The 23,348-nt window shown below is 39.9% G+C and overlaps 1 long non-coding RNA gene across 1 annotated transcript in view; it reads left to right on the top strand.

The window, feature by feature from the left end:
* LOC146496756 (uncharacterized) overlaps positions 1–23,348 on the top strand; it is a 496,205-nt gene that overhangs the window by 13,863 nt on the left and 458,994 nt on the right. The gene's annotated exons all lie outside the window — the stretch shown is intronic.

Raw genomic sequence — 23,348 nt, 5'->3', positions numbered from 1 at the left:
CACATCCTCTATCTCACGTTCTCTCTCTGTTTCCCCATTCCTGTGCAAAGCCAATCTGGAGGGCAGAGCGAGAGAGGCTGAGGACATAATGGTGAGAGAGGGCACGAGGAGGATGAGAGGGGTGAGGCAAGGTTGCAGGGTTGTGACAGAGAAAAGGAGATGGAAGAAGGAAACCTGAGCCAGGGACCACTTTCCTCCACCTCCTCCTTCATCTGTCTGTCCATCACAATGGGCAGAGAGTGCATTTAAGGGCGATAGATAAAAAGATGTCGTTTGAATGGAGAGGAGGAAACAGGAGTGTGGGACAGCTGGTGGAGTGAATCGGTTTCTTGTGATCTCATGTAAGGTAAGGAACCTCTGCTGATGGTAAAGGAATAATTCACCACTCTGTGAACTTTCATTATGATTTACTCTGTATTATGTTTGCTTGTTTTCACGAGGTCACTGGACTCATACAGAAGCAAAAACCTTGTATGAATATAACCCAGACTGCTGTCAGTACACAGAGTTGTGGTCTGGACATGGTTAGTCTACTTTACCATGAGGACATTAAAGCTAAGACCAAGAGTCTGGCTTTCTCTGACACATAAATACACTTTGGAAAGGTCGCATACTGTTACACGAGCTCCAACAAGTTCTTCCTGGGGTGTAATGACACGTTATCACGTTTAGGCAGGAAAAACTACCTGATTAACTTCAGCAAAGGTTAGGATTAGCACTGTTTGATGCCATAACACAGTGCATCAAGTCAAGTCAGTTTTATTTATATAGCATTAAATCACAACAACAGTTGCCTCAAGGCGCTTAATATGGTAAGATAAAAACATTACAACAATCAGACGACCTCCTATGAACAAGTACTTGGTGACAGCGTGAACAAAGACTTCCCTTTTAACAGGAAGCAACCTCCAGCAGGTTTGGGCTGGAGGAACGGCATCATGGGAATCCCCCAGCAGCCTCAGCATCACCTGATCCATCCTAACTTTATCAAAAAGAAAGGTTTTAAAAAAGCATGCTTGTCTCCTGAATCCAAGCTGGGAGCTGGATCCACAGAAAAGAGCTTGAACGCTGAAGGCTCTGCCTCCCATCCTACTTTTAAAGGAACAACAAGCCTGCAGAGTGAGAGCGAAGTGCTCTGTTAGAGTGGAGTGATGTGAAGTGGGGTGGTCTGACACTGTGAGGTGACAACAAAGGGTCTTGTGATTCAATACTTATATGTAAATATTTAAACAACTATTGAACAGTGGTGCACACTTGGCTACAAAGGCAGCTTTAATAAAACCACTTTAATTAACACCACAGGAATGAGAACAGAATGGAAACAGAAACATTACAGGAACATGGACATGAAAAGGCGTGGACACGATGACATCACCTGATCAGCTGCTGTTTTGCACAGGTCCCTGCAGAAAAACAGGAAACGAACAATTCTGCTGCTCCAACGATGGTCCTGAAACCATTCAGTGAGTCCTTTTGTGTCACGAGTGGGAAACTTCTGGATCAGGATAGAAATGATTCACCTTTGTACTAACCACCCCAAAAACACAGGTACACACACACACAACACCACATGAGGTAGGACCTGAACTGTGAGGTGTTTCCTTGGGTTGGTCGTCCCTCTCTACACTATGGAAGAAAGATGGTGAAGGTTGATGGCAGGTTTCAAACTTTGGACGATATTGAACTTTGCAAAACTAGGTTAACCATATCCTGACTAAGAGAACCACTGAATAATTTAGAGGATTATAGGAGATTTTTGGAGTGCTAGAAAATTGAACACTGGAAACATCCATAATTATTCCAGGAGCAGATTTCCAAATTCCTACCTTTAATATGTCAACTGAAATAATGTGAAATGATTTAGTTTGAGTGTTTCTGAATGTCAAACAAACTGCCATAAATGACCAGATGTGTGTGTGTGTGTGTGTGTGTGTGTGTGTGTGTGTGTGTGTGTGTGTGTGTGTGTGTGTGTGTGTGTTTAAGATAAATAAATCATGAATATCAGGCCTGCATCTCAAACACAGATCATGATATGCATACATTTGCAGGAGAAAAGATTGAGGTTAAAAGATTCATTAAGTGTATTCCCCAAATCCACTGCTTCCATGTATGAGCACACTCAGACACACACACACACACACACACACACAGTGAGCAGGCGTGTTTTCCAGGCAGACATCTGAAAGTGGATCCTCAGAGCTGAATTTCCATGTAGTATCGGGCCCTGGAGAGCTGGTTTACAGGGCAAAGAACCAGCCTCGCTCATTTAATTACTGCCTATCAGTGGCATCAGAGTGTGTAGCTACCAGTTTAAATGGAAAGTGGGATGAAGCAGGCGCAGGCATCAAGGGCACAGAGCAAGCACAGAGAGCTGCTGTAACAGTTTCATGCAGAGATTCAAACTTTCCTCTCTGTTAGCTGTTGTTTATCTCACAGCCCACCATGCAAATGTGAAACGTGCAGTGATTTAAGAAATAAGGCGAGATCCACTCTGATGTCTTCTTAAGATAACACATTTTAATGCTGGGTTATGCTCTCACGAGTAGAATATGACACAATATGAATCAAATATAAGTGAGACCAGTTATTAGAGCTGTTTCTGAAAAGAAAGATCATAATGCGATGTTTAATATATTCCCCTGGCAGTGACGTCTGGCTTCGAGCTTTCCTCTCACTCCACTCCAAATGTAAATAAAAACGATCATTTTCATAATTGAGGAACAAGCACAGAAACAAGTAGCTGGTGGTGACTCTGCTCTGTCCTGATGAAACATCTGAGTCTGTCAGCCTCTCCAGGTCAACACACCAACAATGGTTCACAGTTAACACTGCTGCCTTTTCTCCAGAGTTTCAGTGTTCGATCATTATGATCTATTTTATTTTCCCTGCATGCTCACAGTTGACCCAAGCACCACCAGCTCTTACCCACTGCTGATTTTCTTACAGGAGGAGTTCTCTGGACGGGTTCACACTAATATCCAGTAATTATTTCATTAGCGCTGCCCATAGTTTAGCCCAGACCATAATGGATTTATCTGGCAAATAGTCTTTTTTTTAATTCAAATTCACACCACACGTGGAACATATTTAATGATAAAGAAGCATCAGCGCTCAATTTTAGCAAAATAAAAGTCAGGACGAGAGCACCATGTGTGGAGCTGCATACAGCGCTACAGTGTGCCACCAAACAAGCCTAACTGTTAATTTCATTGATTTTTCAATCCAAAATATGGATCCCACACAGCTGCTCCTAATTTTGTTCTTGGCTGTGAGACCTTTGTTCCAGTTTGAAAATGTGGGCATCAGCAAACCCACTGAATCCAAGCTGATCACAGTCACTCTTCTCTTCAGTAGAGGACATCAAATGTCACAATGTTCATTTTGTTCACTGCGACTAACAAGAAGAAATTTTAGTTATATTACCTTCCTGTTTAAAACCATATCAAAAACGTGCCAGGCCCAACCTCAGTACTAAAAGAAAGTCTGGATCTGTTCCACAACTGACCGCAACTCTGATGTTGCTGAACCCAGAGAGTTACACCACAACGTTGTTCTCTGGCCTCAGCGTGGGACATTGCCTGAGGCTCCCCACCGGCCCTCAGTGTTCATTGAATGAGCATGGCCTCCCCACAGACCACTGACAAGCTCCTTTATCTCATCTAATGCAGTCCTCCTCCCAGCTACCAGAGCCTAGCCCTGGTCAGAGAGAGCAGTGCCTGGGGCCTGTTTACCAGCCACACCCATCCCCACTTCCAGACATCCAGGGTAACAAAACACGCTCCCTTTGGACTGACCACAGACACTGTGACACACAGTATGTCTGTGAGTGTAATGTGTCAGAGGAAAGTGATGTCAGAGAGCAAGAAGGAATATTTCAACCCTCATGGTTTCATTGGTTTCCTGTGATAGTGGCCATTTGAGAAAAGAACGAGAGCTGAATTTGACTGAAAGCTGCAGCCAGTTTTAGAACACTTGAGAATGATTATACACATGATCTGAGAAAGTTGGAATGGCTTGTTAAAAAACAGTGAATATTATCCAGACTAGAAATAATTCATCAGCAATCCATTAAAGAGCTCCACTCAAAACAGCTATCCAATGAGCTGTTGTCGAGTGCTAACTGTACACTTCACAGAATCATGTTGACATAAATGACTCTGAATGAGTTCCAAATAGGACTTTTTTTTTTTTTTTTTAATTTCTACAGTATTGTATACAGTCACAGAATACTGTACAGACATTAGAGGTTACTGTACAAACATCAAACATCATGGTAAATGGACTGGTTCTTATATATCGCTTTTCTACTCTTTCTGAGTAGAAAAGCACAACACAATTTATACATTCACCTATTCACACCCATTCACACAAGCACATTTTTCTAAGTGCTTTCACGTACACATTCATACTCCGATGGATGCATTGGAGAGCAATTTGCCCAAGGATATATGGCATGCTTCCCTGGGAAACCAAGGATCGAACCACCAACCTTCCGATCAGTAGATGACCCGCTTTACCACCTGAGCTACAACCACCCCATCACAGGTTACTATACAAACATCACAGCTTAGTGTACAAATATCACAGGTTAGTGTACAAACATCACAGGTTAGCGTACAAATATCACAGGCTAGTGTACAAATATCACAGCTTAGTGTACAAATATCACATGTTAGTGTACAAATATCACAGCTTAGTGTACAAATATCACAGCTTTGTGTACAAATATCAATGGCTAGTGTACAAATATCACAGCTTTGTGTACAAATATCACAGGTTAGTGTACAAACATCACAGGCTAGTGTACAAATATCACAGGCTAGTGTACAAATATCACAGGTTAGTGTACAGACATCACAGACTAGTGTAAAAATATCACAGGCTAGTGTACAAATATCACAGCTTAGTGTACAAATATCACAGGTTAGTGTACAGACATCACAGACTAGTGTACAAATATCACAGGTTAGTGTACAAATTTCACAGGTTAGTGTACAAACATCACCGGTTAGTGTACAAATATCACAGGCTAGTGTACAAATATCACAGGTTAGTGTACAAACATCACAGGCTAGTGTACAAACATCACAGGATAGTGTACAAATATCACAGGTTTGTGTACAAATATCACAGGCTAGTGTACAAATATCACAGGTTAGTGTACAAACATAACAGGCTAGTGTACAAATATCACAGCTTAGTGTACAAATATCACAGCTTAGTGTACAAATATCACAGGCTAGTGTACAAATATCACAGCTTAGTGTACAAATATCACAGATTAGTGTACACATATCACAGCTTAGTGTACAAATATCACAGGTTAGTGTACAGACATCACAGACTAGTGTACAAATATCACAGGTTAGTGTACAAATATCACAGGTTAGTGTACAAACATCACCAGTTAGTGTACAAACATCACAGGCTAGTGTACAAATATCACAACTTAGTGTACAAATATCACAGGCTATTGTACAAGCATCACAGGCTAGTGTAAAAGCATCACAGGCTAGTGTACAGATATCACAGGTTTGTGTACAAATATCACAGGCTAGTGTACAAATATCACAGGTTAGTGTACAAATATCACAGGTTAGTGTACAAACATAACAGGCTAGTGTACAAATATCACAGGTTAGTGTACAGACATCACAGACTAGTGTACAAATATCACAGGTTAGTGTACAAATATCACAGCTTAGTGTACAAATATCACAGGCTAGTGTACAAATATCACAGGTTAGTGTACAGACATCACAGACTAGTGCACAAACATCACAGCTTAGTGTACAAATATCACAGCTTAGTGTAAAAACATCACAGCTTAGTGTACAAATATCACAGGTTAGTGTACAAACATCACAGGCTAGTGTACAAATATCACAGGCTAGTGTACAAGTATCACAGCTTAGTGTACAAATATCACAGGCTAGTGTACAAATATCACAAGCTAGTGTACAAATATCACAGCTTAGTGTACAAATATCACGGGTTAGTGTACAAACATCACAGACTAGTGTACAAATATCACAGGTTAGTGTAAAATTATCACAGCTTAGTGTACAGACATCACAGACTAGTGTACAAATATCACAGCTTAGTGTACAAACATCACAGCTTAGTGTACAAATATCACAGCTTATTGTACAAACATCACAGGTTAGTCTACAAACATAACAAGCTAGTGTACAAATATCACAGGTTAGTGTACAAATATCACAGCTTAGTGTACAAACATCACAGCTTAGTGTACAAATATCACAGCTTATTGTACAAACATCACAGTCTAGTGTACAAACATCACCGGTTAGTGTACAAATATCACAGGTTAGTGTACAAATATCACAGGTTAGTGTACAAACATAACAGGCTAGTGTACAAATATCACAGGTTAGTTTACAGACATCACAGGTTAGTGTACAAATATCACAGCTTAGTGTACAAATATCACAGGCTAGTGTACAAATATCACAGGTTAGTGTACAGACATCACAGACTAGTGTACAAACATCACAGCTTAGTGTACAAATATCACAGCTTAGTGTAAAAACATCACAGCTTACTGTACAAATATCACAGCTTAGTGTACAAACATCACAGGCTAGTGTACAAATATCACAGGCTAGTGTACAAGTATCACAGCTTAGTGTACAAATATCACAGCTTATTGTACAAACATCACAGTCTAGTGTACAAACATCACCGGTTAGTGTACAAACATCACAGGCTAGTGTACAAATATCACAGGTTAGTGTACAAACATCACAGGCTAGTGTACAAGCATCACAGCTTATTGTACAAACATCACAGTCTAGTGTACAAATATCACAGGTTAGTGTACAAATATCACAGGTTAGTGTACAAACATCACAGGCTAGTGTACAAATATCACAGGTTAGTGTACAAATATCACAGGTTAGTGTACAAACATCACAGGCTAGTGTACAAATATCACAGCTTAGTTTACAAGTATCACAGCTTAGTGTACAAATATCACAGGCTAGTGTACAAATATCACAGGTTTGTGTACAAATATCACAGGCTAGTGTACAAATATCACAGGTTAGTGTACAAATATCACAGGCTAGTGTACAAGTATCACAGCTTAGTGTACAAATATCACAGTCTAGTGTACAAGCGTCACAGGCTAGTTTACAAATATCACAGGTTTGTGTACAAATATCACAGTTTAGTGTACAAATATCACAGGTTAGTGTACAAACATAACAGACTAGTGTACAAATATCACAGCTTAGTGTACAAATATCACAGGCTAGTGTACAAATATCACAGGTTAGTGTACAGACATCACAGACTAGTGTACAAACATCACAGCTTAGTGTACAAATATCACAGCTTAGTGTACAAATATCACAGGTTAGTGTACAAACATCACAGGCTAGTGTACAAATATCACAGGCTAGTGTACAAGTATCACAGCTTAGTGTACAAATATCACAGGCTAGTGTACAAATATCACAAGCTAGTGTACAAATATCACAGCTTAGTGTACAAATATCACAGGTTAGTGTACAAATATCACAGTCTAGTGTAGAAAATCACAGGCTAGTGTACAAATATCACAGGCTAGTGTACAAGTATCACAGCTTAGTGTACAAATATCACAGCTTATTGTACAAACATCACAGTCTAGTGTACAAACATCACCGGTTAGTGTACAAACATCACAGGCTAGTGTACAAATATCACAGGTTAGTGTACAAACATCACAGGCTAGTGTACAAGCATCACAGCTTATTGTACAAACATCACAGTCTAGTGTACAAATATCACAGGTTAGTGTACAAATATCACAGGTTAGTGTACAAACATCACAGGCTAGTGTACAAATATCACAGGTTAGTGTACAAATATCACAGGTTAGTGTACAAACATCACAGGCTAGTGTACAAATATCACAGCTTAGTTTACAAGTATCACAGCTTAGTGTACAAATATCACAGGCTAGTGTACAAATATCACAGGTTTGTGTACAAATATCACAGGCTAGTGTACAAATATCACAGGTTAGTGTACAAATATCACAGGCTAGTGTACAAGTATCACAGCTTAGTGTACAAATATCACAGTCTAGTGTACAAGCGTCACAGGCTAGTTTACAAATATCACAGGTTTGTGTACAAATATCACAGTTTAGTGTACAAATATCACAGGTTAGTGTACAAACATAACAGACTAGTGTACAAATATCACAGCTTAGTGTACAAATATCACAGGCTAGTGTACAAATATCACAGGTTAGTGTACAGACATCACAGACTAGTGTACAAACATCACAGCTTAGTGTACAAATATCACAGCTTAGTGTACAAATATCACAGGTTAGTGTACAAACATCACAGGCTAGTGTACAAATATCACAGGCTAGTGTACAAGTATCACAGCTTAGTGTACAAATATCACAGGCTAGTGTACAAATATCACAAGCTAGTGTACAAATATCACAGCTTAGTGTACAAATATCACAGGTTAGTGTACAAATATCACAGTCTAGTGTAGAAAATCACAGGCTAGTGTACAAATATCACAGGCTAGTGTACAAATATCACAGCTTAGTGTACAAACATCACAGCTTAGTCTACAAATATCACAGCTTATTGTACAAACATCACAGTCTAGTGTACAAATATCACAGGTTAGTGTACAAATATCACAGGCTAGTGTACAAATATCACAGGTTAGTGTCTGTTAGTGTCGTTACTGTGACCTGCACATTGTTTTTCTCTCTTTGTTGTTTGTTTGTTTGATGGTGCACCACCACCTTCCTCCAGCTGTAGTAGAAGATTAGTTTCAAGCGTGGCAGTAATAACAAGCAGAAACATGTTTAACACAAGAAATAGTTGCATTAACTAATACAATGAAATTTAATAACTATCCCTTTTAGAGTTATGAAAATGCCGTTAAAGATCCCCAACCCTTGTGTGAATCTAAACATCATAATTATACCTCTGATTTGATTGCACTGTAATCGTACATTTTTATATTCACTTAAAGCTGAAGCAGGGCAGTCAGACAGCTTCCCTTATTAGCCCTCTAATAGATGGCACGAGGTGCAAATTGCTTAATAAATATGTCCACATAGGTTTATTTCTTCTTAATGGCACTCCCGGCATGGGATCCATTAGCCGCTGTGACCCAATTTAAGAGCCATTGCTCACACAGCCAAATCAGGAAAGAAAACATCTCTGCTGCCAGTATGATTTTACCATGCTGTCAAAAATGATCAGAGGATGGGACAGGACCGTGCTGTTGAGGTCTGTCACACAGTAACAGGGTGAGATCAAGTCAGCACGGAGGAGAAAGTTCTTCTAGAGAACATCTAATTAAATTTGAATCGAATAAAGCAAATGCAGGATGTACTGGAACAAGTCAAAGGAGGCCTCATCCACAAAAGTACATCCATGGATTGGCGAGTCCGAGTCCTTCAGTCTAAAGACATGCATGCTAGGTGATGACTTTTGAGTGTAATATGTATACCTAGTGACATTTGCATGTGTATGTTTTTACAAGTGTAAAACCTTATTGTGGATGTAAGAGACAATTATGTGGATATTTTGCATCTTTATTACAATCATCTTTATTGTGTAATGTTTTATTAGGTTATACTTGATGGCTTGGGCCCCAGGAAGATTAGCAACCACTATTGTGGGTTCCTTATAAATAAATAAATAAATGTGTGTATATATGTATATGTACACATAGATAGACATCTATAGCAAGTCTTAAGAGGTCCCTTTTAGAAGTCCCTGAAACCAGACCTCCCATTCCCTTCACCCAGTGCTTTAATACAACCAACGCCCACGTTCATGCATAGATATGAAAGCACACAGCACAGGTATCAAAGAGAACAGGTGAACACAAAATAAGAAGCTGTGGTGGAGGTGGGTTGCCAAGCATCTTGCATATGCTTCTTGGTAAGCCAGCTGTGAAGAAGGGTAAGTTCAACCATCAGCTTGTTTTACCACCAAAGCCTACTGCTAAGCTTGCTTTTTACCCAAACAAGACTTTCCACAGTCCTGTGTGTCACCTACACATGTGACTGTGTGCATGTGTGCGGTGGAGAACGCCACCATCAGCCAGAAATCAAATGAAAGCCCACATTTGGTCCACAGTTCTCGTATACTGCTGCAACAGTGAGAGCTCACAGAAACTCCTCTCTCCTCTCCCCAAGTCTCGGCTCCTCTGTGCTGCTGCTTCTCCTCCCTCCCCCGAAAAAGAAAAGATGAAATTAAATGTGTGTGTACATTTTATCATGTCTGCTATCGCTTTTTGAAAATTGCAGGTAGCGGAGTGTTTAACATTCTCTTGTCAAGCGTCCTCCTGCTGGGACAATAAATGCCTGTCCAGTTTTGCTCACAGCGGCAGCTGCAGATTACAAACAGCAGGAGCACGCCGGAGTCTGAACACAATACCGATAAGGATGCCTGTCTTAGTGCCGCCGCTTTGCCTGGCTTCTCCTCACGCCAGGAACCCGCTGCTTTCTAATATTTACACACAACTAGAATGGCAAATGTACCGTAACTTCACCCACACACTCTCCCCACACCTGGAACCTGCGTGCATATTTTTTTCAGTGTTTTTGTCTTTTGGGAGAGGTGATTCTGTTGTTTTGACACAAACGGGGGAGAGGGAGGGCTAAATTGCAGCACAAACAGAGTGAAATTTTATCGCATCTTTTCATACAGGAGTTTAAGGGGGAGGTAGGTGTGGATGATTGCAACTGTTAGAAAGTTTTTATCGTACACTTTGGGGGGAGAGGCAGGTGAAATAGAATCGGTGCGCTCCTTTTTTTCCTTTCCCAGGTGAGAGTGGAGGGTGAAATGCAGATTTGCTGTCAAAGCTGTGACAATTGAAGAGCTGGGGAGTGCTGAGAGGAGATACAGGAGGCCACTAACACAGCAGATTATTCACAACAGCAAGACAAAAAAGTCCACACGACCTGCTTTAAAAGACAATGAAAAGAAAATGACTTTCTTCTTTACTTTTTAGATCTAATTCTGTGTCCTAACAGGCACCAGAATGTTAAAAATGCATCAATTCTTTCTTTAATATCCTGGAACATGGAGCGATTTAGTGACGAGTTCACAGTGAAATTTACTTTTTAACAGCGTGACGCTTTCTTTCTCCCTCAAACTCACTCGCTTACAGCACAGTCATCTTAATATGCTGACGCGTGTCATTGCGTTGACCATATCACTGCCGTTTGTGTCCACCCAAACAACTCTGCTAACATAGAAGAGCAAACGTGCAGTTCCCCAGATGTCCACTTGAGGCTCATGTGTGTCTTTCATATACAGTGTATGTAATGATTATAATAAACCTGTTTCTAAACCTGTAATTACACCAGTATCTAATTATCCTGAGGTCACTGCCTGATCATTATATTTTTGATCAGGTGACACATGTCAAATTCTTAACCAGCACAATAAAGAGCGATTCAAGGGTCTGGTCTCCATGATGATGATGATGATTGTGTGTGGGACACTTGCAGGCACCTTTAAACATCGAACGTGTCTACGTGGTAAAAGTAAGAAACAGTGATGAAATACTGCTTCAAGCAGTGAGGAGTTCTGTATTACTGACCAAAGAACAAACACTGGCATGAGTTGATTTCTGGAGGTGCGCACACACACACACACACACACACACACACACACACACACACACATAAACAAACAAGCAAATGAAAAAGGGGAATACTAGTTTGATGACTGCTGAGCTGCACAAAACACCCCAGCAGATGTTCATGAGCCTCATCGAACGACAGAGAAAATCCACACTGCAGCTCTCAAAGTTTCCACAGGAGCGTTTCCTCCCGACGCCTCCACTTCCTCCGATGCACACAGTCCTCCTAGAACTTGAAGCTTTAGTAATTCTGACTCTCGGCAATTTGCATTCAGTTTTTCCCACAAATCACTTTTGGGATGACCCAATCTGACAGACTGTTTTTGAAACCATGAACACCTGGAACTATCTGAGTGTAAATAACACATTATGACCAAATGATCTGGTGTTGTCAGGAGTGCTGAAGGACTAATGAAAGAATAGCACCAGCACCAGGAGACAGTGGGGAGGAAGAACTCTACTTTAACAGGAAGAAAGCTGCAGCAGAACCAGGCTCTCCATCCGCCACAACCTGTTGGGGGTGAGGGGAAAGAGTAGAGCAGCCCCAGACCATCACACTACACCACCACGTAGTGTTCTTTCACACCACATGTGAATGGAAACAAACAAAGATGTCGTTGTTTGTCTCATCAGTCCACACAAAGGTCTTAGGGTTCAGCGGGATGTTTTTGCCACTGTTTTCACCTCTGAACTCTCCCATGGATGCCATCCCAGTCTCTTTCATCAGCACTGACCTTGACTGAGTGCAGTGATATTACATATTACATTTACATTGCTGTGCTTGAGAGTCACCATCTACCAGAACCAAAGTCCTTGTATGTGTTTGCACATATACACGATTCTGATTCTGATTTGTTCTTGGTTGTTTGGTGACCTCTGTGATGAGTCATTGATGGGCTCAGGCTGACCACTCCTGGGAAGGTTCACCACTGTTATCTCTAATTGTGCATAATAATAATAAAAATAATGATGATGATAATAATAATAATAATAATAATAATAATAATAATAATAATAATAATAATAATAATGATGATGATAATAATAATAATAATAATAACAATAATAATAACGATAATAACAATAACAATAACAATAACAATAATAATAATAATAATAACAACAACAATAATAACAACAATAATAATAATAACAACAATAATAATAATAATAATGATAATAATAATAATAATAATAATATTAATAATGATAATAACAATAATAACAATAATAATAATAATAATAACAACAACAATAATAACGATAATAATAATAACAATAACAATAACAATAATAATAACAATAACAATAACAATAACAATAATAACAACAATAATAATAATAACAACAATAATAATAACAATAATAATAATAACAATAATAATAACAATAATAATAATAATAATAATGATAATAATAATAATAATAACAATAATAATAATAATAATAATAATAATAATAATAATAACAATAATAATAACAATAATAATATTAACAATATAAGCTAGCTTTTCTCCTTAATTAAAAAAGCACCATTTAAGAATAGCATGACGTAATTACTCAGGTTATCAATGTATATTATTACATTTTGTTGAATGATCTGAAACACTGAAGTGTGACAAATATGCAAAAACTGAATCAGGTAGAGGGCAAATAGGTTTTCAGAGTACTGCACTACTGTAATTAGTACTGATTACTACTGTGATGTAGTAATCAGTGTGTGTGTCCAGTTTCTTTCTGATGTTGTGTAAATAAATGAAAATAGACACTTTGTTAGCAGCAGCCTGAAATCTGCACACGTTGTCTGGTTTCTCGTGTCTCTACGTATCATGATGGATGGAAACTTTCCACTTTTGCTGTGCATCCAAACTTTAGACCCTGTGTGATCTGTGGCTGTACCTTCCACCTTGCTTTGAATGCGCTCCATCCTCTACCCCCACCCCCCTACCCCACAAAACACTGACAATTGTCACAAACACAGGAAACCCACAGACTGGGGAAACTGTTATTGAGTTATTGGCATGTGAGCCTGGGGAGGGTTAGCATACATATCGTGAGAGCAGTGGTTAGGCTACTGCTGCGAGGCTTTCACGCTCTGCCGGCTCGCCGATCGGAGGCCAACCACAGCAAACACGCGGGCAGCAGCTGCCTGCCGGGCTGGCCGCTGGATAACACAGCCATGCTAGAACACGACCGCTCGGGATCAAATTGTGCACCTCTCTGCTGCCTTGTGTTTAAGTGCTGTCCCTGCTACCCCCTCCACGTTTGTCACTCTGCCCCCACCTGCCTACATCCATTTGCCATCATTATGTACTACTGCCCCCTAATGTGGGCCCACGGCTGTGGCACCCACAAGGTCAATGTCTGAGAGGGGGCGGGGTTGTGCTGGAGCAGACGAGGTGCAGAGGAGAGCCGCGTAGGGGGCCTTTTTACTTCTGAAGTGGCTGTAACGATCGATGGCAAGCCACCGGCCTCCACAGGGGCCCCTGAGGGCCCTCACAACACTAACATTAGAGGAGATGACTTCCTCCAAGGGAAAGGACGGGAGGGGAGCCTGCTGGGAGTTAATGAGAGCTGTGTGGGGGGTGGATCCTATTGGGATGGCCCATAAGCTTGAGGATATGGATGGATGTGGGGAAAACGGACAGCTTGTCAGCAGCTTCTCATGTGTAAAATGTTCTCCTGAACACTCACTTGAAGGAAATTTGGATTGCTTGACGGAAGTTTGATAATTGTGAAACATTTCTGAGCAGCAGCACAGAGACAGACGGGTATGTGACCATGTGGAGTCATGAAAGGACAGCGCTGTGAACGTGTACGTTAGCACCGCTGAGCCCAGCAGTGGAGCGTCTGTACGTACGCCATCAGGTGGATTCACAAAGTCAAATATGACATTTACCTTTCTGCTGCTTCAAACTATAGAAGCAAAGTATAAACATGTTTTTAAAGAGTGTCGCTGGGCTTAGCATGCTAGCACACAATCCTGTGTAGTACTTTTATTATTCAAATATACTCAAGTACTCATTATACAGAAAAATATTCATATTATTGATAATCAATACTTATATACTACTGGGTAGCGTTACGCTCCAAGCCTGAGGTAACCTGGGCACCAGACAAATACTCAAAGTGTTATTGAAGAGTGTGATGAGTCTGCACACAAACGTGAGGCAACCTGTAAACTCCTGCATGCAGGGGGGGCCTCAGCAGGTAGAGCACGGGACAGGATGCTGAGGCTACGTCTACACTAATCCGGATAAATCTGAAAACGGCGTTTTCATCTTAAAACGCTCCGCATCCACACTATGGTTTTTAGACGTTTTCATCCACACTGAAAACGCTACATTCCTGTACTGCGCACGCATGAAAAGATGTAAGCCAGCTGCGTTTTTTCCATCTGCCATTTATTTACTTTCTGACTCTTCACGGAAAAATGTGGAGGAAGAGCAGCCAGTTTTATCTGGTACAAACTGGGATTAATAGGGCTGTCAAAATTGAGAGCAAACTAAACAACTGTTGTACAATGCCGCCATCTTAGTTGAATTGGTCACATGACTGCATCACATGACTAAAATGCCTCATCGTTTTCGAAAGCCTCTGTTTTCGCAGTCCAAACTGCAACGTGAAAACGGCGTTTTCAAAAAGCTCAGTTTTCCTTGACCCAAAACACCGTCTCAGTGTGGACGGAGGCCGAAACGGAGAGAAAAAGATGTGTTTTCAAAGGAAAACGTATCAGTGTGGACGTGGCCTGAGCTTCAAACTCCAGTGCACGTGTTAATATTAGTGAGTGCTGAATGAATGAACTTTGTTAAACTGCTTTAATGGAAAAGGTGTTGCCTTCTTACGTCCCGGTAATGATCAATACTGTGATCTGACTGCGTCAAACACTGGACCCCTCCGACCACGGCTTACGCCTGTCTGATTCCTGTCGCTGGGATTCCTACAATAAACCCAAAGCCTGCAGCCTCCTCGCCATCATCGGAGAGGAGTAAACTTCCAGAACCTGTGGACGCTCCTCGACCTCATTAAGGATTAGCCTTGCTAACGTTCGCTCGTAGCTAACAAAAGTTGGACCTTATGCTCCTAATGGAAACTTGGCGGACAGCTGGTGAGCTCAATTTACTGAACCAACTGTGATCATTTAAAGTTGCCGAGGACGGGCAAACAGGGGGTGGAGTTGCAGCTGTCTTTAAGAAGAAGCTTACATATAAACAGTGTTGGTCAAGTTACTTGAAAAAAGTAATCAGTAACTAATTACTAATTACTTCCCCAAAAAAGTAATCCCGTTACTTTACTGATTACTTATTTTCAAAAGTAATTAATTACTTAGTTACTTAGTTACTTAGTTACTTTTTAAAAACACGATTTACAACCTGAATAGGTGATAAATAGATCTTTCAGCCCAATTCTACTTTTTCTGCATAATCATCATACAAAATGTAATCAAATGGAAAAGTCTCTTTTTAAAACTTGTTTTATTAGTTTTAATCTTTTAACTTTATGCATCAAGCAAAAATTTAATTATCTGCAACATTCTCTGACTGGAAGAAATTAGTTTAACATTTAAACCTATTTTCTGCACATTCCAGCACATAAAATAAAATATTTTGTGTGTTTACACTCAGTCTTTCAAATAGATGCAAGTAAAACACAGCAGAAAATAAATAAAGTCAAAGACTAGCGGTCCTGTTGCTCTATTTTCACCTGTAAAGCAGGAGTGGGGTAGGCGGAGGGTTACCCTGGTGCAGGTGTGCAGCGGTCAGTGGAAGAATCCGCGAGTTTCTCTGTGAGTTTCCCATTACGTCGTAGCTACTCGGTGCTTGCTCGGAAGTTTAGGGGTTTTTTTCGCTGTAAAAAGAAGTTTTCTTCCCACGCACAACGGACACTAATGTTTTTGTCACTTTTTATGGAATCAAACTCAAAGTAAGGTCAGTACTTCCACGCTTTAAACGCTGCACGCTCATACTCTCTCTGCACTCGATATATGATCCATTGTTGATCTGCACACAGCTGTTGTCACGAACGTCGCACTCGCTTACGTCACTGTCATGAGACATTCTCGCAAAAAATCACGGTTTTAGTAACGCAGTAACGCAGCGTTCCTACGGGAAAGTAACAGTAATGTAATTACCGTTTTTGCAATAGTAATCCCTTACTTTACTCGTTACTTGAAAAAAGTAATCGGATTACAGTAGCGCGTTACTAGTAACGCGTTACTGCCCATCTCTGCATATAAACAACTATCAACTGACTTCTATTCAAGCTTCGAGATTCTACTTTTTGAATTGGGGAACCCACGCCCATCTCTCGTTGGAGTAATATACAGACCCCCAAAATATAATAAAGATTTTCTCTGTGATTTTTCTACCTTCTTAGCAGGAATCATCCCAAGTTATGATCAAATCTGAATTGTAGGAGATTTTAACATCCATGTATGCTGCTCCTCCAACCTGCTGGCTAAAGACTTTTTAAATGTGATAGACTCTTTTAGCTTCACCCAGCATGTATTGGATCCAAAAACATGTACAGGGCCACACGCTGGACCTAGTGTTGTCTTCTGGATTACCAATTTCTAATTTGGAAATATCAAATGTGATTTTCTCTGACCATTGTCCAGTAGTGTTTAACACTTTTATCTCACTGCCATTTTAAACCAACAAGCCCAACACGCCGTTATCGTGTTTTTAAACCACTGACTATAGAACAGTTCTCCACTGCCTTTAAAAAATGGTTCTTCCCTTGTTGATGGCACCGAGCAGATCGAATCAAACTTTTCTAGTAAATGCAAGGCTAACAACTCAATCAGACCCGAGGATAAACGAGACGACCAGCTAGACGACAGGAAGGCTGAACGAAAATGGAAAAAAGACAAGTACAAGTTTCTTTTCTGCTGCTGAGAGTCTATAGATATCAGGACATTGTAAAAGCTGAAAAATATAAGTTTCTCGCAAACAACTCTAATAATCCCCAAACTCTCTTCTCAGTTATTGATTCGGGTCGAATACCTCCCCTGCCTCTCATATGTATAGCTCTGCTGAAACTTGCAGTTTTCTTGCAGTTTTCTATTAATAAGACAGAAATGCTTCAATCTGTGTCGACCCTATCTCTGTACGATGCCTCACTAACATAGACCTGTTCTACTGCTTTTAACCAGTTTGAGCCTGTATGTTTGGTTTTTTTTGCCAGCCTGTATGTTTTAACCAAGTGGGAGATCTTTGTAATAGTATAAAGACGTCATCCTGCCCCACAGATGGAGTCCCAACACATTTTTTAAAAAATTATTAAGGTAGTCGGCTCCAACTTTTTAACTATTTTTAATAGCAGTCTCAGCTCTGGATTTAAGTGCTGTAGTGCAGCCAGTGCTTAAAAAATCGAACCTTGACTCCTCTGTTTTTGCTAATTTCAGACCTATCTCCAAGTTTCCGTTTCTGTCAAAGGTTTTGGAGAGGATTGTATTTGAGCAGCTACAATCCTTTCTAAATAATCATAATATCTTTCAGATATTCTAGTCAGGTTTCAAAACCCACCACAACACAGAAACTGCCCTCCTAAAAATTCTTAATGACATGTTGTTAATCACCGATTCAGGTGACTCAGCTCTGCTCCTGCTTCTAGACTTCACTGCAGCCTTTGATACTGTTGACCACAGTATGCTGATCTCGCGACTGTGTCAGACGTATCCCTTTGGAATGGTCTTCCCTCTCCGAGAGGACTTTTTCCGTGAGCCTAGATGATTTCACTTCCTCCACAGCTCCATTTACTCGTGATGTCCCGCAGGGTTCTGTATTAGGCCCAATTCTCTTTTCAATCTATATGCTACCCCTAGACCTAATCTTTAGGAAGCATAACATCTGCTTTCACGCTTATGCCGACGACACCCAGATTTATCTTCAGCTTGAAAGAAACACCTCCACTTCCATGGAATCTTTATTCAAATACCTTGACGAAGTTAAAACCTGGATGGTCTCAAATTTTCTTACCTTTAATGAGACAAAACTGAAGTAATTCGTTTTAGACCAAGCTGTAACTTTAATGCCTCGGATTTAGATTTATGTAACTTTGTTGTTAAAATAAAAAAAACCCTGGGGGTTTTCTTGGATAACAAACTTGCATTTGAGAAACAAATTAATTCAGTTGTTCAGCGGTCCTTTTTTAAATTAAGGCTCCTATCAAAGGTGAGATCATTTTTATCCTGTAAAAACCTGGAGCGAGCAATCCATGCGTTCACCCTTTCTCGAGTGGACTACTGTAATTTGCTATACGTTGGTGTCAGTCCAGTCTGGCACGGCTCCGCCTTTTGACTCATGTGAAGAGACACCAACATACTACCCCGGTGCTTGCTTCTCTTCATTGGCTTCCAGTGCATTTTAGAATTAAATGTAAAATCTTACTTTTGCCTTACAAAGCGCTAAATGGCCAAGCAGCAGACTGTCTGACCTTTTGCAGCTTTAACAATTTACGTCTCCACATTAGAAAGGCCCCACCTGTCACTCGTTAAATCCCATCTGTATGAGAGTTACCAATTTTTATTTGAATTTTCTTACCTGTTTGATGATGTTATTGTTATTGTTTCATTATTACGTTGTACAGCACTGCTGTTTTTAAATGTGCTTTATAAATAAATAAATAAATAAAAGGACTAACTGACTCAGAGATCCCAGTGGCCCTGCCTTCCTGCACCTGTGTCTTCTTTAGGTGCTATAACGAGATCAGGACCTTGCAGCATTATAGACCCAAACTGCTGTTTATTGTAAAATGTTAAACGGTGTTAAGAACAGCAGCAGTTGGGTAGTAGTAGCTCAGGAGCAGTGTTGGGCAAGTTACTTTGAAAAAGTAATTAATTATAGTTACTTCTTCAAAAAAGTAACTGAGTTACAAGATTCTAAAAGCAATTAATTACTTGAAAAGTAACTATTGCAATACTTTAAAAAAAAAGTTTAACCCTCCAGAGTATAATTGGCCATTTTTTGTTTGGTATCATTGTTTTCAGCACAACCTCACGTGTCTGAATTTACAGTTATCGACTACAGTATTAACACAACTGATCTAAAATTAGAGATGGACCGATCAGATATTACGTATCGGTATCGGTCCGATACTGACCCAAATTACTGGATCGGATATCGGCGAGAAATAAAAAAATGTAATCCGATCCATTAAATATCAAAAAAGCACCTCACAAAACTTGCTACGCGGCATAACTCGGCTCATAACCGTAGCACGTAGCAGCAGTGTGCATCACGTGATAGAGCCCCTGTGTGTATTTGTAGTAGGGCTGGGTATCGTCACTGATTTCTAGAATCGATTCAATTCCGATTCACAGGGTCCCGAATCGATTCGATCCACGATTCGATTTAATTCGATTCGATTTGATTTAATTCGATTCGATTCACTTTGATTTGAATCTGGGAAATTTTGACAGTCAGAAATATTATAATTCAGATCAGTACATTTACATATTTTTGTATCTATAAAAAGGAAGCTGACACACCAAGACTTTATCAAAGGTGTGAGCATCACAGCAGAGGCCTTTGTGTCAAAGTAGCTGAGGATAAAACACAGAAAAACATGAAGGTGATTTTCCTGTTCTGGGATTTTATAAAAAATTTCTGCAGTAGATCAAAAACGAAAGAAAACCATTAATCAACACATGAACATTACCTCTGAAGTTACAGCGGTTTTATTAGAGACAAGGCTGAGCGTTTTGCATTTTGCATAATTTTAAAAAGTTTAAATTTGTTCGGTATTGAACGGCAGAAATTAGGTTTTATTTTCGGAAGTATATAAAAAAAACAAAAAAACATCGGCGACAGCGCTGTAAACAACGGTAGACTTGTGCATAACAAGCAAGCGAATAATGCAGAAAACAGTACAGAGAGAGAGAGGGAGAGAGAGGGAGAGAGAGCGCGCAAGAGAGCGAGCATGCGAGAGAGAGCTGTGCATCGTGGTCGAAGCAAAACAATAAAAGTCAGAGTGAATTCATGACTTTGTTTATGTGAAGCGTAGTTTGGATCTTCTTTTGCTGCTGGTTCGGTCAATATTGTTTGGAGAGAGATAAAACTAACAGCTTTAGAATCAGCGCATAAAGGGCGTGAACACAAAGCGCGGACCGCCGACAGATCAGAATCAGCGAGCTGTCGGCTTTCAGCCCCGACTGTGAGAAAGGCAACATCTCACTGATTCTGATCTGCGGTTGGGCTGTGTGTTTAAGTCTTTGTGCAGAATCCATGTTCCTGCTCTCATTTACTGTCTTAGCTGTTTGGTGGTTGTTGAAATTTTGTGAGATTTCACCAGAGATTCTGGCATTTCGGGCAAAATAAATTTATATTAAAAAATCGATTCAGGATTTTAATGAATCGATTTTACGTTATCCAAGCCAGAATCGATTTTAATCGATTATAAAAACCCACCCCTAATTTGTAGCCTTGCTAGCAAACCAGCATTTCATCTATGAGGACGTTTTCCCAGAGAGAAGTAAAGCAAGTGTGTAAGTTCATCTCTGAATGTCTGTAAAGCGTTCCCACGTTAAGCTTAACAACCATACCTGGAGCGACTGCCTCTCTCTCTCTCTCTCTCTCTCCTGCTGCTTCAATCGTGAAACCGCTTAATGATCAGCTGATCGGCTTTTCTGTCGCGAGTCCGTCTCTCTTCTTAGTTTTTGGCCCACTTCTCACCAGAAAGAGGAAACCAGCGGCTGAACAACAGCAGCACGTTTAAGCTTGATAAGCTGTTGTTAGAATTTATTTAATATTATTTCTACACCAGGATCTTTTTCTACGTAGCTGACGGCTGGTAACTGTGCAGGGGCGGATCTAGCAAAGTTTAGCCAGAGGGGCCGATAGGGCATGAACAGGGAAAAGGGGGCACAAAGACATACTTTTCTTTGTTATTCTCATTTAAAATGTCTAGTTTTTAATAAATAATTATCTGACTCTTACACCCAAAGTTTTAATCTTGTGTAAAATATATAGAAGTCCATTACTGTATATAGTAACTGTTAAGTCTAATATACCCTAGTAAGCTATAGTACTTTTTCCTTTGGGAAGATACCATCTGTGCAGTCTGCAATTCTGTTGAAGAAAGATGTTGAATCTATTTAATTATTCTTGAAAAATAATTTATTTTTGTGCATTTTCCCCCTGCATCAAATTAAATTTGATTACATCGATTAAGCATCATGAGGTGGGGGGTGGTTCCCTATTTTTTATTTTTTTTGCTGGGAGTTTGCAACCCTATTAGTTAGGTTGCTTAAAATTTCTTCTAAGTACTCTTTAAAATACCAGAATAGGGAGGATGGAGCAGGTTTAACTTTATTAGATTGATCAGTATTGCTGAACTATGACATATTTTGGACGCAGTGTATTTTTTACATACAGGTATAACAGAATAGCTTTAGTGTTGTTATTTATTTAAACTTGAGTATAAACTTATACAAAATGCAGCAAGATATTAAAAAAACGTTTTGTTGATTAAAAAACACACTATATCGGATTCATATCGGTATCGGCAGATATCCAAATTTATGATATCGGTATCGGTATCGGACATAAAAAAGTGGTATCGTGCCATCTCTATCTAAAATCAGATAAAAAAACATAAAATCCGAGTAGAAAAAGTTATTTTTTACTGTAACAGCCACAAACATGTTTAATGAATCATATTTCATAACTTTAAATGCAAACATAAATTGTCAATTTTAAAATCCTGTGCAGTTTTGCAAACAAAGTGATTTGCAGCCATTTACCCGTTTTCTAAAAACCATTTCAAACTATTTACATAACAATCAGCTGTTCTTCAATAAGATGACACACAAATTATTTGTGCCACTCCAAAAAATAATTTGTCCACTATAAAGGAAACATCACAGCTGATACCTGCAGATCTGACAGCAGCAGGTGTGTCACTCCTGTTTCTACCTGGAGACAGCAGTCGCCTCATTGTTCTGACACACAACACAAAACTATCCACAACACTACACACTAACTACACACTCCAAACACGCTAAACGTCACAAATCTCTCACATCTCAAAACTCGCTCTCTTTCTCTCCATCACTCCTCCTCTTCCTAAACAACCAGATGTCATGTTGCCATATCATGTTTTGATTGGTGCATTTTTCCACCAACAGGCTGTTTTTGGTTTGTTTTTTAATTTTTTGGCTCATAAGCAGAGGGAGCTCGCTGCGCTGTCCTTAGACAGTAAACATGATTATAAACTGGTATATGTCACCTTGTTGCTTTGCCTTTAAGTGGTCATGTGATTGACCACGACTACTTTATTCTTCCTCAGTCAAACAGCAGCACTCATGATTATTTTGCCCCCTGAGCTCCAGGTGTTGTGCCAAAAAGTGATGTCAGCCAGAAAGTGATCACCGCCCGCGGGAGCACACAGCTGCTTAAAGCTGTAGCGTCCAGATTACTTAGTTACTTTTGTGCAGCTGATATAAGATGCTGTAAGCTGAACACAGCTTACTGTTTGTTGAAAAATAGTAACGCGACCGCATTTTCTTGTTAGTAACGGTAACGGCGTTGTAACGATAGAAATAGTAATTAGTTAGATTACTTGTTACTGAAAAAAGTAACGCCGTTACTTCTAACCCCGTTATTCCCATCACTGCTCAGCAGGTAGAGCAGGTCATCCTCTAATCAGGTGGGAGGTTCGATCCAGTCTCCAAGTATCCTTGGGAAAGATACCAACCC

Source organism: Neolamprologus multifasciatus, chromosome 19 (assembly GCF_963576455.1).
Source record: "Neolamprologus multifasciatus chromosome 19, fNeoMul1.2, whole genome shotgun sequence".
Taxonomy (NCBI): Eukaryota; Metazoa; Chordata; class Actinopteri; order Cichliformes; family Cichlidae; genus Neolamprologus; species Neolamprologus multifasciatus.
The sequence above is the reverse complement of the archived record's forward strand: the minus strand, read 5'-3'. Positions and strand labels throughout refer to the sequence as shown.